Source organism: Lathamus discolor, chromosome 3, assembly GCF_037157495.1.
Source record: "Lathamus discolor isolate bLatDis1 chromosome 3, bLatDis1.hap1, whole genome shotgun sequence".
Classification (NCBI taxonomy): Eukaryota; Metazoa; Chordata; class Aves; order Psittaciformes; family Psittacidae; genus Lathamus; species Lathamus discolor.
Window position 1 is genome coordinate 96,549,282 of NC_088886.1, and position 16,696 is coordinate 96,565,977.

The 16,696-nt window shown below is 40.0% G+C and overlaps 1 long non-coding RNA gene across 1 annotated transcript in view; it reads left to right on the plus strand.

Annotated features, from left to right (window-relative positions):
- The window catches only part of LOC136011134 (uncharacterized), a 78,551-nt gene that overhangs the window by 50,143 nt on the left and 11,712 nt on the right, over positions 1-16,696 (plus strand). Inside the window, exon 2 of the long non-coding RNA XR_010611223.1 lies at positions 15,612-15,718. This is a non-coding gene — a long non-coding RNA (uncharacterized LOC136011134). The remainder of the gene's footprint in view (positions 1-15,611; positions 15,719-16,696) is intronic.

Below are 16,696 nucleotides of genomic sequence, written 5' to 3' on the forward strand. Positions count from 1 at the left end.
TGCCTGCCATGCTGGGTGTGATTTGCTCTGATCTACACTGACAGGTCACTTATGGTCATCATTATGTCAAGTCCAGATACAACAAAATTTCTTAATGTATGCAAGTGCACAGACAGTGAATTTTAAGAATCAGAGTGCAATGTTTGTTGTACGTGTAAGAAGAAGTATATCATGTACTGGGCATGTAGGAGATAGTAAAAGCTTTGCAAGTTTAAACCATTTCTGTACTTTATAGCTAACTCCCAGTACAAGAGAAAGGCTTTATTATCAACAGACTGTTTTTAAGAGTTGCTGCTTTTTCAGTGTGGTCTAAGAAGCAGGTGCATTTGTGACTGCAGTGGGTATCTTCAAAAGGACAATCTTTCAGACACAGTGTGGGCTTTTGGACCTCTAAGAAGACATCACAGCTTTTATAAGAGCTTGAACAGGACTACCTGTCTGCAGGATTAATTCTCAGCTCTACACAGAGTCCTACCTTGTAAATCTAAACTGAATTAAGGACTGGATCCTAAATTCTTTTGGTTTTGTAGACTTTCGATCAAAATAACCCTATACATCAGGATTTTACTGTTGCATAATCTAATTTATTGAAACACCTTGTCTTTTATGGCATCTTGCCAGTATCTGATCATATCAAGACCTTCAACTTCTTACATTTATCTAGAGAAGAGCTTTTTTTCCTCCTTTTTGCCTTCCAGGAAATAATCTACAATATAGATAGTGTTGGTTTTCCCATTTCCTTCTTTCATTTTTTCAGGTGACAAGATAGTCTTAACTGGCCCTTGATTTTTTTATCTCTTTAAGCCTATCAAGCCTTCCCTCTCTTACTAAGAGCTGCGTTTCTGTATGGGTTGTGACAGTTAAGACATCTGTTTCTTAAAGAACATCATAAGCCAGGTTTATCATTTTGAAAGACTACATCTGTATTGCTGAATGTGTGATGCTGCGTTGCACATACACTTCCCAATCCCAGAATTCCTTGTGGTTTGTATTTGAACTGGTCTGTGTAATAAAATTATAAGAATATGGTCATCATTTCCATACTTTCCATAGTCTCCATTGTATGGATGCCTGGCAGAAGATAATTTTGAATAGATCACTTTCAGCACCTCCTGAAAATGGAGAAGAACCAAAACACAGCAGCACCCAAACTGATGTTTTGGGATCCTACCTAGACATTTCTATGATTTTATGGGAGCAGGGTGCTGAGACAAAAGCCTGGCATATAGAAACAAGTGGGCCATCCAAACTTGCTACATATTGTCTATGTTTATGCTTGCTCTTGCCTAAACTTAGATCTTTCTTACAACCTAGCTGCCAGAACATGTCTGGCTGGGCACAATTCCTGCTGTTCTGATAGATCTCCTTACCTGCATTTAGTAAAACCCATGTGTATTATTGCTCTAAATTTACTCTGGCTTTAAGTAGGACTGCTCATGGTAACTATTTTGTGTCCTAAACAATATTTTAGTGCGATTTAGTCAAGCATGTATTTCAGCATTTGAGTGACTTGGACAAAAAACAGTATCTTCCTAAATCGCAATCAATACTACAATATGATCTATTGGTATGATAACCAATGACTTGCCCAGAGCTTAGCCAGCTTCCTGGATTTGCTTGTTTTGACTCTGGCAGGTGGTACGTGAAAAAGAAGTCATATGGTTAACATCCACCTCATTTCCAGCATGGTGACCATGGCCGAGTCCTATGTCATATGCATGTAGAGCAGGGCCAAAGCTCTTGCTTCTGAATTAAGTGAAGGCCACTTTCCCCCACGTCTTGCCGTGCCTCACCCCACAATCAGTGCTCTGTGGGTGCTGTCAGCCCAGTGTGGTCACAGCATTTACCATCTGGGTCCTCACCACAAACTCTCCCAGAAATTCCCATCTTTGATTTCACTGGGAAACTGCCAATATCCTACTGTATTTTCAGTTCATTTCTAACTACTATGGATTATTTGCAAGGAAACAGTGGCAGATAATTCCACTCCTGGTGCACAAAAACCGAATGACAGGAAAGGAAATCCAGGTGTTATCCTGATGGTAGGAGGCAATTCCAAATACCAGCAGGGTTATCCGGGTGAGAGAAAATAATTATGGGGTTTGCTTGAGATTTTACCAGAGTAATGTCCTTTTCTGTCACACTCTAAAAGACAGTAGGAAATGACATCACATTTTTAGGATATAGAATAACCACAGCAGCTCTTGAAGTCTAGTGTCAGGATAGTAAGTGAAATACATGTTGAAAGCTTTGCTGCCCTGCCAAAGACAAAACTCATCCACTTTCTGGTATGTCTCCTACACATGAGTCAGAGTGCAAATTCTCATATGTATTGACAGTTGAAAGGCTGACATTTGCATAGGGTAAAGCAAGCATGGAAATTCTCAGTATGAACTCTCAAAACATGCTTAAACTAAATGCTTTTTTGCAGCAAAAATGTAGATGGCCTAGGTGACCTAATGCTAGCCTTAGCATTGGTAAAACTGTGTTTAAACATGTCAGGAAATACTTCTACCACTCTTTTTCCACCCCACATTTCCATCTCTAGCTTCAAGTGGGAAATGTCAGCAGCACCTCCAAGTATAAAAAAAAACCCTGCCTGTTCCTACTGCTGGCAGTTTCCTTAGTCTGCACAGATGGGGTACTTTTCTCTGGAAAATCATGCCATAAATTGCACGGACAGTCAGCTGTTGTGATTCTGTCCTCACTGTCCATTTCCCCACTTCATCTCTGCTGGAGAAGATTCCCCTTTTCTGACGCAGTGTGAAGAAACTCCTCTATTTCTGCTAGAAGTAAGAAAGAGTGAATTCTTGCACTCTGTTATGCGTATTTAACAACGTCCTTTAGTCAAAGTCTAGTAAATAGCCGTGCTGTCTTTGCCACATCTAATCACTTAAAACTTTGCGAAGAGACTGTTTCAGGAGATCTGCGCTGCTGCAAAGGAAGCAATGTATTCAGCATCCCTCAGAGGAATTACAATTCCCAAAGATGTGTGCTTCATCCAAGAACACGGCTGTCAGTTGAGTGTTTGCTCATAAGCAGCATGTCCATATGCAGACCAATGTCTTAAGGCTCTTCAAGGGCTTAGGTTTTTCTGTCGTATCTGAAAACTTCCTCCATGAAGTCTGTGTGTTATTTGTTTATCTTTCTGTGTGTTAGGTAGTGTCCAAGAACATACTGGACTGCTAACAAGGGGAAAAGAGTAAATCTTTGCATGACTGTTCATAAGTGACTAAGGTTTTCAGTGAGGAAAAGAATAGATCTGCGGCTCCTGAGAGAGCCTGTGGACAAGAAGCGTAGCCAGAGGCACATGGGTAGAGGCAGGAGTTACCTTCCCTGTGTTCAAACATAACTGCTTTTTGCATATGCTCCAAAGGAGCTCAGAGGTGCCAGGGCACGTGTGTGCTTCTTCTGAACACAGGGATTGATGAAATTTTCTGTTTCACTCCAGTCCGGTCCCGAAGGCTTTGCTTTCTGCTTCATTCTCTCATTTGAGCCTCTATATTTAGTACAACTAAGAATTTCTAGGTTATCTTTCTCCTAACCATGCATATTATGTAATTGTTCCTGCATTTCTGTGACCTTTCTATGGCTTGTTACATTTTCTTTTTTCTTTTTTTTCCTGATCTCTCCTTCTTTGCTGGATCCCAGGTTGACAACTTAATTGTCCTTTTCAGAGTTACGTTTAAATGATATGTGCAACACTTGGTTGCAAAAACGTCTTCTGTAGTTCTGAAGTGAGATTCAGTGCCAGAAATAATTGAATGCTAAAATTTCCTTCTCCTTCAAAATGCAATTGGAAAATTGTATGAAACGCCTTCCTTGCTCACACTTGGAAGCTCCCAAAGAGGTGGTTTCATTTTCATGTCGATGAACTTTAGGAATAATAGTCTGACCAAACGTTAAGTAGCAGAGACACTCAAAGTTACTCAGTCATTTGCCAAATTATTTTTTCCTTTCCATTCCACATAACAGAAGCTTCTACTGCAACTACAGTTTTAGATAGCTAACTTGTAGTCATGCTAAAAAGAAAAAGCAGAACAGAAGAAAAAGTGGAGAATCTCGACTGCGTTTTAAACTATAAAAAATATAAATAAAATGATAAATACACAAATGAGAGATAACTTCATCTTGCTTTGATGATAGGTGATTTCGAAGAATGGATAGGAGTTCCAGGTAGAAAATCCAGGAAAAATAAATGTATCTAATAAAGTTAACTGAGTCTTTGCTATTTTTTTCAACTGTTAATAATCCAAGATTCACAACTCATAAGTTTTAAAATTATTTCTCTGTGTGATATTTGTGTTTTCTCCTGGATTGATGTTGTGGTAAAAGGGATTTGTAAACTTGGTTATATTTCTTCGTCTGAAAAAATGAACATTTTCTTCAATTCTTTTTGAAATTGTTACAGACATTCTGATCTAGAAAGGTCTGTTAGTCCTGGCAATTCCTATATTAAATTCTAAATTTTAATTTAAATCTTTTAGGACTATTTCATCCAAGTTTAATATCTCTGCTGAAACCCAAATTCAGATGTGATTAATATACATAATGACTTCATGATAAATAGCTTGCATAGCTCTATTCTCAAATTTGGAATGTTTAGAACATACAGTTTTCAACTTTAAACAGGTTTCCTTTAATCTGGTGCTAAGGTAAACCATCATGCAATAGCATTAACGTTACGATTTACTAGAATCCATTGCATCCAATTCATTCTATTACGTATTTCCATTGCAGACTAGGTGTCTAGTTTCCTTTGCAGCTTAATTTTCCAGCATCTCAACATACTGACAAAGCTAAACTATTTGCATAATTTAAAGACAGAAACTTTACAAATTTTAAATATCTTTTTTTTTTTTTTTTTATGTATTTTCGTGATTACTTGGCCAAGATTGAGGAATAAACTTTTAAAATGAGGCTGGAAAAGAGCTGCCCTTAAGACAATGATAAAGTCTTTAGGTCATCTTTTATGTGGCATAAGAAGAAACTTTCACTGACTGTTTGGTAGAATTTTTAGCCTACTCCTTCAGGTTTGTCCATGAGAAAATTCCAGCAAAGTAAATTAAGGAGTCTGTGTGAAACTACAAAGCTAGTGAGAAGTGTTTTATCCAATTTCAATTGCTAAGATTAAATTTAAGTTCAAATAAAATACAAGATATGAAATTGGTATGTTATATTAGAGGTTATTTTAAACACAGCTTTGGTGCATTTATTAATAACAAAAATATTTGTGTGCATTGCAAAACCCTTAATACAAAGTCTGCAAAGGTGACCATTTAAGTCAGATCAGCATCTGTCCTCCTCATCTCATCTCAAAATATGAGGTCAGAAAAGGTTCAGTATCCCCAGAAATTCTCGCTGTACATTCATGAATGAAAGAACAGTATAGCTAACAGACCAGTGTTAGAATTAACATCCGTTCTTCAGACCAAGTCAGAGAGATTCATCACTGGGGCCAATTTCTTCGCTAAACATTTCCGTATGTTAATAATAAGAGCAATAAGAAGACTTGCATTGTTATGTGTTATAAGTAAAAAAATAAATGGAGAATAACACTGAATTTATGTTTTCTTCTTCCCAAAAACAATAATACTTCTTTATATGGTTCTAAGGTAAAAAAAATTTTTATCAAATGATTGTTTTCTCTTGTGACTCACAAAAAGAAAGTATGGGAGCTGTTACTAAAAAGCTGTGGGTCTATTAAATTTGCATTCATACCAACATTAGCATTAAAGACTTTGGGACTCATTTCTCATTTGCAACAGTGCAAATGTGTATCATATTTTACAAACACTTCAAGGCTGTTTTCTACTGCCAGAACTGTGAAAAGTGCCCAGAGGGTAAACAAGAATCAACAATTAGCCTGTAGCCAAAGCCTCCAGTTAGAATAAGACTGTTGAGAAAATGTCTATAACAACTGCTTAAGATCCCAGTCCTTTCAATGTATTGTTCGAAACTTCTGTTACTATAAAATTGACAGGGAAAGAATGGCTGTTTGAGGGTTAGATGTGAAAGTGCCAGTGCTTGCACCTCCTTTTCCATATTTGTAGGTAACTTGCTAGACTTTTTAAAGAGTCCTAACAGACTTTCTCATGTTCTGTTTTATTATTTCACCATACTTTCACTGATGACTTGTACAAATGACCAGTGAGATATTCGATCCAGAACTGGTGGTCTGTGCCAGCAGGTTCTGACACTACCTGTAAGTGCTGCAACTGAAGACAGCACACTTTGGTAATAAAAACCTGGTGAATTCTAAGTTTAATAAGGAAATGGTCAAGGTCTACAAGAAATGTGTTTATTTCCATACCAATACACCCTCTGTTATTCTTGGATAATGTTTTATCATTCAAACTTTCCTAGGGCAGCAAAGTTCTTGAGTCCTTTTCTCACATGTGTCACTTGGCTGTGTCCATCCTTGATATCTGCAAGTCAGAATCAGGAAAAATAGCTATTGGCATGTGCTATGCTTCTCTCCTTGGGAGAATAAAGAACAAAGGCAGACACTGACTTGTCAAACAACTCAGTGTGTTCTTGATTCTGTACCAAACCCAAACTGTCTTTCTTGTAGTTGTGTCTTGAAGCACTGGGGTTATCCAATACTTTGAGAAACCCCCAGATTCAAAATCTCTTGTTTGAGAGAAGAGTTGGCTTGGAGAAGAGATCTCCAGTTTCTCTACATCTGGCCACTGAAAATGGCATTTCTGCACTTGTAGTTTATAATATTTGGTCACAGCGAGGATTAAAATATTTAGAAAAATGACTAATGCAAAGAGAAACAAAAGGCTGGGGGGATAAATTATTTATTTATTTTGGGGTTTCTGATTTCCTTTTTTAGTTGATTTTTATTGAGAAATTAAAGGAATTGAAACAAAAATTAGTGTTAAAGCATGCAGATCTTTCTTCATCAAGTGTCTGAAGGAAATAAAACAATATTTGAGCACAAAAAAACACATGTTTATTTTGCAGTCAAACCTCATGAATAATAAAAGCCATAGAATTTGACCTAATAATTGCAGTGAAATACTCTGTAAATTCTCTAGTTCCTGCAGAGTCCTGAATACTACAGAAGAATGGAACAGAAAATAGAGGACAACTCTGGGTCCTTTACATCTCAAAACTGACTCAGTTCCCACCTGCTCTCCTACTCATTTCATCTTTCTCAAGTGAGAGATGTAAGCCCCATCAGATGAGAATCAAACCACATTTTAGTGAGTGAGACAGCAAATAAGCAGAAGGGGCTACATTCCTGTCATTTTCTGTCTCTGTGATCCTTCTCTTCAGGATTGCATCGGATGTGATGCAGAATATACTAGATAGGGCCCTTGTGAGAATAAAGGAATTGAATATTGCAAAGTGGTGCAATGGGAGCCATATATAAATACTAAGATAAATACAGATTTGATAAATTACTAGCGAAGGCACTGGAGGGAACAATACAAGATGATGGAGTCAGGCTTTTTCATCTCTAACTCTTGTGACCCTTAGAGAAGACATGGCTTTCCAGAACTCTGCATCCGAGGCGAGATGTTTTAGTCATTTTATAAATAATTACCCCTGGAGACCTCTCAGATTCTAGGATAATAAAACATAACTGTAGGTCTTCAAGTGTGCTGATCTATGGATGCTCATTTCAGAATACAAAAAGATAGAATAGGCCCACATTTCTTAGCTCTGATTGCCAGTGAAGATGTGTGTAATTGTACTGAGAAAGCATGGTATTTGTACAAACTTAACTTCTTAGTTGCACCTTGTGCTCAGCACTGCTAGAGTTTACTCCTAAGGCTTCCAGCATGCAGGTTGCTCAGATTTGCACTGAAGACAGCTCCTACAGTGCTGAGGATTTGTCCAAGCTGTCTGTGCTGAGCAGCCATTTACTTCAGCTCCACAAATACCAGCACCTAAAAGCTAATTTAAAATAAAACATTTTGAGCAACTAGTGAAAGGACAATAGTCATTTTCACTCCTGACATCATTCTTTCTCAGAGCTGTTAAGCAAAGGGATAATTTGCTGCAGAGGAGGCATAGTAAATAGAATACATTTTTACAAGAAGGTGTTTATTAAGGAATACCTCTATAAAGATGCATAAATGCATGCACTCTCTGAGAAAATGCCCTCTTATATGAGTTTTCACAATGGTTCATATTCAGATCTTGTTACTTAGGACCTTCTTAAAGGCCTTTTTTATGTCTTTTACACGACGTTTTGTCTTGCATCACTTTGTTGACAGAAATATTACTTACACTAACATCCTTAATGTGAGATGCCCTATAAAGAAATTGTTTAATTTAATAACATTCATTGTATTAGTTCCCCCTAAAGTAATCACTTTGATGAGAACACACTCTGTGTTTCTTTATTTGATCTGGGAATAAAATTATCTTGTCTTTACTTCAGTATCTCCTTCTTATTTTTTCTGGAATAAATAAACGTGAAGCTGTCACTGCAGAGCAAGCACTGCCTTTCCCTGTTATAAGCCTTTTGATTTCTGTGGTGAGAGAATTTTTCTGCACAAAAATCCTTTTAGAATATGCTTGAAGCACTACATTTTCTTGCTGTCTTGTTTCCCATGTAGATATACGAATACTGTTCCTGCTGTCCAAGTAGACTATGCATCCTACCAAATTTTCTGTCCTCATAGAACTGTTTTGATTATTTATGATAAAGAAAATATTTAATGTATCAGGCACTAATTTTAGTAGAATTGTTATTATAGCAACCAAAGCCAACAGTTGTGAAATTTGAGTCCTTTTGTACCAGTAAAACATACCGTAGCCCTCTGTTCCATAAAGTCGTACTTAAAGTGTTTCGCTTATGAGCTTTTGACCTACATGGCTGTCACTACCCTTGTTGTGTAGCCAGGCCCTCAGAGTTGTCTCCTATGCTTTGGTGAGGCCACAACTTCAGCTCTTCTGTAAGTCTTTGTAAGATGGAGGATTTATTGCATATTCTTGATGGTATGAGCTTTTCTTTTGAAGTGAGAAGACACTGAGGTATGTCAGCTTTCTCATTTTCATTAAGTAAGGGTTTGGATAATTAATCTTTACCTAAGCATTTGGGTTAACCACATGCTGGAATTGTTAACAATGATGATTACACGCTGTTTTCTCAGGCCAAAGAAAGAGACATTGTAGTCAGCCGTAGGCCACAAGTAACTTCACCACAACTTCTTTCAGTGTAGAAGGGGTGTAGGCTAGAGAATAATGCTGACAAATTATGTTACTACATTTTTTTTAGCTTATTATTTGGAGGATCAAGCCACAAAACTATTCATGCTCAGTCTTGTCACCTGCTCCAGATAGTTTTGGTACCGCTTGCCACATTCACCAAGAGGCTGCAACATCTGCCGGGTAAATACTGGCAATCCTGGCCTAGAACATGGTGGCTTCTAAAAATAATCTAAAACCTGTGGGAAAAATGTGTTTGTCACAGACAGGTTGCTGTTATCTATTCTATAGAAAGTGATAACACCTTGAATCCCAGCTCAGCATTGCATCCATTCACTCCGTGTCTTAACTGTGGGTTTTCAAGAATGCCGTAAACATTACTGCTTGTGTACTAGAGACACTTACTGTACTAAACATCAACAAAATTATCTATTAGAAAAACAGAAAAACATGGGTTTATTTACAAATAAAGGGTCTATCAAATCGTGAGATGTAAATGTTGTATGCTTTTAATTCTTTGGGAACATCAGTAAGGAATGGCAATTTGCATGGTTTGTGAAAGTCCAAGCTGGTAATCTGTCTGAGACACCACCAGGGTTTCAGGGGATGTATTCAAATGAAATGTTAATTATTTGCAGGTTTCCTTCTATCTTAGAAGACACCAAGCTCCTTTTTGCAATGTGTTAGGGGATAGTTCCAGAGGCTAATGAGGAGACATAAACTCACAGCGAAGCCAGTGACCATTTCAAATCCAATACAAGCATTTTTCATTTGATCTTTAATCTGGTATCTAATCAAGGTAGGTATTTTTCACGTAGTCTTTAATCTGCTAGCTATCTGATAAAGGCATATGAGAAATGAGTTGACTGTGTCACTGCAATTTGCCAGAGAGTTGTAAGCAATCATCTTCCAAACTGATGTATTTATTTGGTAGCACCTGTGAAGAAGCCGGCAACTCAACAGGAACAGAAATCTTGTCATCATTTGTCAAAGGACTGACACACTCAAAGGAAGAGAATAAATACAGTGGGTTTTTTCTGGTTTTCTTGCCTAAAGAGCAGCACTTCTTTCATCAAATAACACCTGAGAGCTAAGCTAAGCAGTGGAAAGGAGGTGGCTTTACAGAGCAAAGAGAAATGCAGATGTTAGACATCTTCAGAGAAGAAGGAAACACATTTATCACCAATGTTCAGAGCACACAAGGCAAATTTCAATCCCTGGGTAAAATAAAATACCAGAGCCTCTAGCACCTCTGCCTCCTTCTGGTTGTTTAGGAATACAGTGCAACTGCAACGTTAAAAATAAGTGGGCCCTAAGATCAGGATTTCATTTATCATGAAGAGAACATTCAATTTTATTTACCTCTAGCTGATTTTCATCACTGCTGAGAGGATCGCTGTCAGGAAACAGTTAAGCCCTCTTCTCAGTCTGTGTGAGACTTTGGTGTTTATCTCAGCTTGAATCTTGTTGCCATAAGTAGGAATCTGGTATGTCCATCCTAGTCTTAAAACTGGAAAAGGTGGGTTCACAACTCTGTATGTTTCTTCAGTGCCTTAAGAGGTTTTCAAGACCCTGTCCTATGCACTGCCAGGAGGGATAGACCCTCTGCCCTGAAACTGGGTGCCCAAGCCCTACACACTGTCACTAGAGCCCCACTGAAACCAGTCCCCTGCACCCCACATCACACTACCCTGCAGTCTGGCTTCGCCCTGGCTGCAAACTTCCCAAGGACTGAAAATACATCTGTTGATAGCTCTCTTAGGCTTGTTACCCCAAATCCTCCAAGCCTGGCCAGGGGAGGGCTTTATTTTTCTTTCTTTTTTTCTTTCTTTTTTTTTTTTTTTTTTTGTTCCCCCTGATTTGTTTGAAGTTGGACAAACTGTAAGTGGTTTAACATAAACAAAGCGCAAGTAGTCTGTGTAATATTAAAATGAACATTGGATTAAGAGCTGAGGGACAGGACTCAAAAGGCAGCCAGTCAGTATCACCAACTGAATTTTTCTTTACTTACTTGAGGGGTTTTAGTGCCCTCTGGAAGGACATCAACAAGATTTAGGCACAAGCATATCGCTACTGTAATGAACACTAACGAAAAATATTGAGAAACTGGAACTGGAAATGCATTTGCAATACTCTTTCTTTGGGAATTACTACCACACTTACACCAGTTTAGAAAGCAATACCTTTGTAAGTGCTTTTACCCCATCATGTATCACACTGGGGATTATAGCATTTTAATGACCTTGGTGTCTAAATTTTACACTTATCTATAACAGTATGAAATCTAGGAGAATTTTTAGCCCCATTGACGCCATAGAAAATCTCCTAGTGACTTCATTGGAGCCAGCAAAATCTATCCTAATTTTCCAGGTGTGACCAGCTCCAGTCACAAAAGGGGCTTATATTCTCCTCATACTGTTAACATGAATGAACTAATACTTTTCATATACGTATCCTAGAAATACCCTGCTTTTTATTTCAAAAAAGATGTTATGACATGGAATATACTGTTTCTTTATGAAACATGCACCTTTTAATAGCAGTTACTGAAAGGGTGATATATACGTCCCTATTTCTCCTGTCACCAAATAAAATGAAATTCATAGACCTGCTCTTAGCTAACGTGATACATGTTTTATGGCTAAATAAGGCCTTGAAAATGAAAATCTTCTGCCCTTCTCATGGGGTATATAGATCCAAATTAAATGAGCAAGTTAAGGCACCTGCAAACCTTGAAAAGGGTGTATTGGCTTGTTCATTCTTCCTACGGATAATAAACTGACCCGTCAACCATCTCCTAGAGAGCAAGCCAAGGAAAGCAAATGTCGCCCTGCCTTAGCTTTCTTTGTATCCTTCCAGTATTCTGAAATTGGGCACGTCTTTTGGAGATAGGACTTCAAGAGATTGATAGATACCTTAGGATCAGTTTGCGCATGAAAAGGTAATAATTGATCCCTGGCTACTCCACGAACCACCATTTAGTGTGTTGTGCAATTGCAGAGGTAAATCAGAATAACTAGTTTAAAAATAAAAGGAGGTAAAAACCCTCACTTTCCTTCAGCTTTAGAAAATATATGTTGTGTTAGAAAACTTCTTTACTGTAAGAGTGACAGAGCACTGGAACAGGTTGCCCAGGGGGGTTGTGGAGTCTCCTACACTGGAGATATTCAAGGCCCGCCTGGACAAGTTCCTGTGTGATGTACTGTAGGTTACCCTGCTCTTGCAGGGGGGTTGGACTAGATGATCTTTTTAGGTCCCTTCCAACCCTTGGGATTCTGTGATTCTGTGATTCTGTGAAAAGGTGTTAACTGACAACATCTTTTAACTGACATGGCAATAAATATGACCAAGTACCAGCATTTACTCCAGTGTGCAAACTGCCTTTGCAGGAGCCTGGAGATATTCCTGCTGGTCTCTGCAGGATTTGGCTTGAGCTCCTCTGCAGGAATTAGTTCATGCCAGTGGAAGTAAATAGGCCCTTGGAGATGCTTCTGCTGTTGCTGAGGTATTTATTTTTATAATAACTTGTTGGCTGGTGCAGAGATGGGAAGTCACAACCACAGCTCCTGCATGCAAAGCTCCACACCATTCATCCTTATCAGTTAGAGCCCTTTGCAAGGACAGAAATGATAAAAGCCATAAACCTGGGGCCCAGCTACCAAACACTTCCTGCACCCTGATGGCCACTTGCCAGGCTTCTAGGAGTAGCTTCTGTTCCAGTGCCTCCCAGCAACTAGCAAGCCAAGCTGACCCCTTGGACCATGAGGTAACGCAGGCTGAGGGCTTCAGAAGATCACAACATTTTTCTGACTCAGAGCCAATAAAATGCACTTCTTGTGAAGGAGCTTCTCTCAGTATTCACAGCTTCCAGTGGCTGCTCCCACTGTGTTATCATTCAACAATCCTTTGTCTAGCTTGTCTTCTAGGATGCTCCTGGCTAACAGAGCTCAGCATCATTTGAGGAGCTATTCTTCTAGTGTTAAAAACTGTCACCATATTTCTCTATTCTCACTTTCAAATCAGGTAGAAAATAGGAGGGGAGCACAACTCCCTATCCACCACATCAAAGGAAAAGACGGCAGATTGGTCAATGACCACATTTAGTTAGTCAAAGAAGAAATGAGGTTATCCTCCTTGCCTTGCTAGACTCCAGCATTTGAAATGAATGCAAGACTAAAAGGGCCTTTGATAATGACACTGCACTTTCTCATCATGTGCACTCTTTTATCAGCACTTACAGACCTTTGAGCACAGAGTGGAGCCCTGTAGGATTGGCTGGTTTTCACATTTTCAAGCATTGTTTTCTCACCTATTTCCTGTTTTCTTACCAGCAGGCCTAACCACATCCAAAAGCTAGATAATAGTTGCACTGGTATCTCTGCCAGCTTTGTTTAAATTCCCTTTTCTACTCTTTAAGCAAGCTTGGAGCTCCACTTATTCCCCTTTCTGATACATAACTTAAGCAAAACTTGACTTGAGGCCAACGATATCTAAGAAAAAGAGACAGAAGGCTTGGGCTGAATAGGAAACAGGTAATTCTGCTGCTATTGCAAGTGCTGGAACGTAGACTTAGCATTTTCTAATAACTTTCTCCAGCTGCCAGTTACTTGTTCAAAATGAAACACATACACTTCAGGAGGAAGAGGGCTGATGGGTTTCTGAGTTAAAAGAAATGTCAAACATCTGTGCGCCACCTGGTAGCCTTAACCAAAATTTCTCCCTCCTCTCAGCTGCTGTTTGCCTTGTTATGCACCCATTGGTTGCGACCTCCACTCCAGCAGTAGCTGCATTTCAGTCCTTTTGCACCTATAGCATGATGCCAGAATCTGTAGGCTTCGTTTTCACCAAATCCAAACTCCCACTGGGGTTCACTTGGGGAGGCAGTTAGATAAAGTGACCCTGAACCTCAAAACACATTTCAGAGCATCAGAGTCCGAGCCCTTTCTGCAGTATGTAGCCTTCCTGGAAAACCATGAGCCCCCTGAATACCCACCCAGCCGAACAGGAAAGCCTGTGTTAGTATTGGACAGCTGTAACACCCTCATGATTCGTGAACAGAAAACATCAAAGGCCCCTGAATCTCAGAGTCGTAGCTCCCTCTCCTGGCAGAGCACTGTAGTGGTAACAGAAACGGGGGCTGTGCGGGGTGCTCTCCCCGGCACAATCAAGCCTGAACTCCGAGCTGCAGCTCTGCAGAGGGAGGTGCAGAGGAATCGTGCCCCCGTGAGCACTGTCTTCTCCACAAGGATCCCACTGGTAATAATGCACTTACAGCTCTACCGGCAGATTAATACAGGATTAGTGAAGGCAAAATCTATTCTAGTGGAGAACATCTGCGACGTAACTTTAGCCACATAAAAAATATGTACTTGAGCACAGATAAAACTTCATTGCTGTACATTATTCTTAGTGCTTAAGGTTGGGGGTAATGCAATTTATTCTCTAATACTTCCATACCAGAGTTACTCACGTGCAACTGTGCCGTGATTTCTCTCCAACACCACAGCCTCCTTCTGTTGCTGTTTTCTGTAAACACCAAGCCCACAGAATGCTTCCCCAGGCTGTAACTTACTCCTTGAGAAACACACATCTATCTGCCTAGATATGAACCTGTCAGTGCAGCAGGTTATGTACACCACCAGGGGATCTCATTAGTAGTCTCAGCCCTTCAGAAACTTATGTTGCATTTCCGTATGTGAAGGCACACTTTATTGACCCTATGTCCCAAGAAGCACCCAAGACATCCCTGATTAGTGAGACACCCACTGGCACCACGTCCTTGGGTATGACATGTGGCAACCCCAGAGATGGAAGCATGGCACCTGCTGCCCTGGCCCAAGGCTGAGCCAGTGTCCATCTCAGCCAGCAGCAAGTGCCTCTACCGCTTCAGAGAGCAAGCTGGCTCCTAAAGTGGGGCACACAGCAAGGGTGCAACCTGAGCACACAAGCCTCTGACAACAACCTGACCTGCAAGTGCTCAGCTGGTACAGCACTGCAGCACCCACCCTTCCAGGCTCAGCACTGCTCCTGTTGTGGAAAGGTTCATGCAGTTTGGCCAGCTCAGCCTTGGGCCATTAGCAGCTTGGATTGAGTACATCAGCAGTTTAGTTTTGTAGCGTTTGATTCAGTTATTCTGTTTCCACACTAAGGGTGGCTGCAGTCAACCAAAAGCCTCCCTAGGAAGTGGGTGGGCTCAGACCTCTGGGGACAGGACCTGTTAGCAGACCTTCTTCATTCCTGCTATTTCTGTGGAGAAAGTGGAAACAGGGTTTCCCATACAAGTCAACAGCTCTCTTGGCAGTTTACAGTGGTCTTCTTTAGAGGATTATTTGAGGGCTTTTCAGTTTTTGTCAATGAGTTTATAGCTCTTGTTTACGAGGAGCAGGAGGCAGCTCACAGATGTGCATGCTGGTTTCTCTTGTGGTTGTGTTTCCTCCTAGGTTTCACAGCAGTGCAGTTTCCCCAAGATGATGGTCTTTTGCTGTCAGTGGATTGCTTCAGGAGGTACCCTCACACTCCAGCACCAACTACAGCTCCTGCTTAAATGGTAAGGCCTTAACTGTGTTCTTACAGGTCCTTAAACAGAAGCTGAAGCTGCAGAGAAAGTATTTAGTAAGCCAAGGCAGTGGCTCATAAAGTGTCTCATTATAAGTTAACCATCTCGGTCTAGGAGACTTTCCGTATATTAGTCAGGATTAAATTATTGTTACTTCCTCAGGGAGAGAAAAAGGAGATATTGAAGAAGAGAGAGAAAAAGTGAAAAATATGTTTCTGGATAGTGCAACGATCTCTGAGCTTCACCAGGGGATTTTACCAACATGCTCATTGGTTTCATGTTAGGTATTGTGCTTACACCCAGCTTACACAGAATTACTGGTGTAAACTGAACATACCTAGTTATGTTTGCTCGGTCTGTTTTGCAGACCGAGGACATGTTTTCAGAAGTCTGTATATGCTCGTGATTTTTCTCATAACATTATCTTTTAATGCCATAATTTTCCCAGTTTGCACATGTTTTCTCAAAGTATAGAAAGAATATTTACATACTTCAAGTTCTGCTTCCCCACAGTTCAGGATTTGGCGGCTTGTCTGACAGTTGGTTTTGCGACACAGCTAGTGTTGAAAGAAAGAGATGTGTCACCTCATATACTTTTCATTTTCATTTATTTGTTTTCACCTGCTCCCTAACTATGTCTCCAATTTGAGACATAGTTTGTGGTCTCAGACAGAGAAAGGGAAGATGAGTCAGTAAGTTACAAAAGCTTCCAGCGCTGGATGAAGCAGTGGTATTGTCCTGACCAGCCAGCAATCCCAGGCTGAGCTCCTCCTCTAAACCTGAAAGTCTTCATTTCCTGAATCAACAGGCCCAGCACAGGGCTTGCTCTCGCCACCATTAGTCATATAAGAAGCCCTGTTCACATCACTGACTACACATGTGGTTTAAGTCAATACAGTGGCTGATACGTGTTTTGTAGCCATGAGAAGAGCGAGGAGTCAATTCACTAAACTTCATAACTGGTCACAG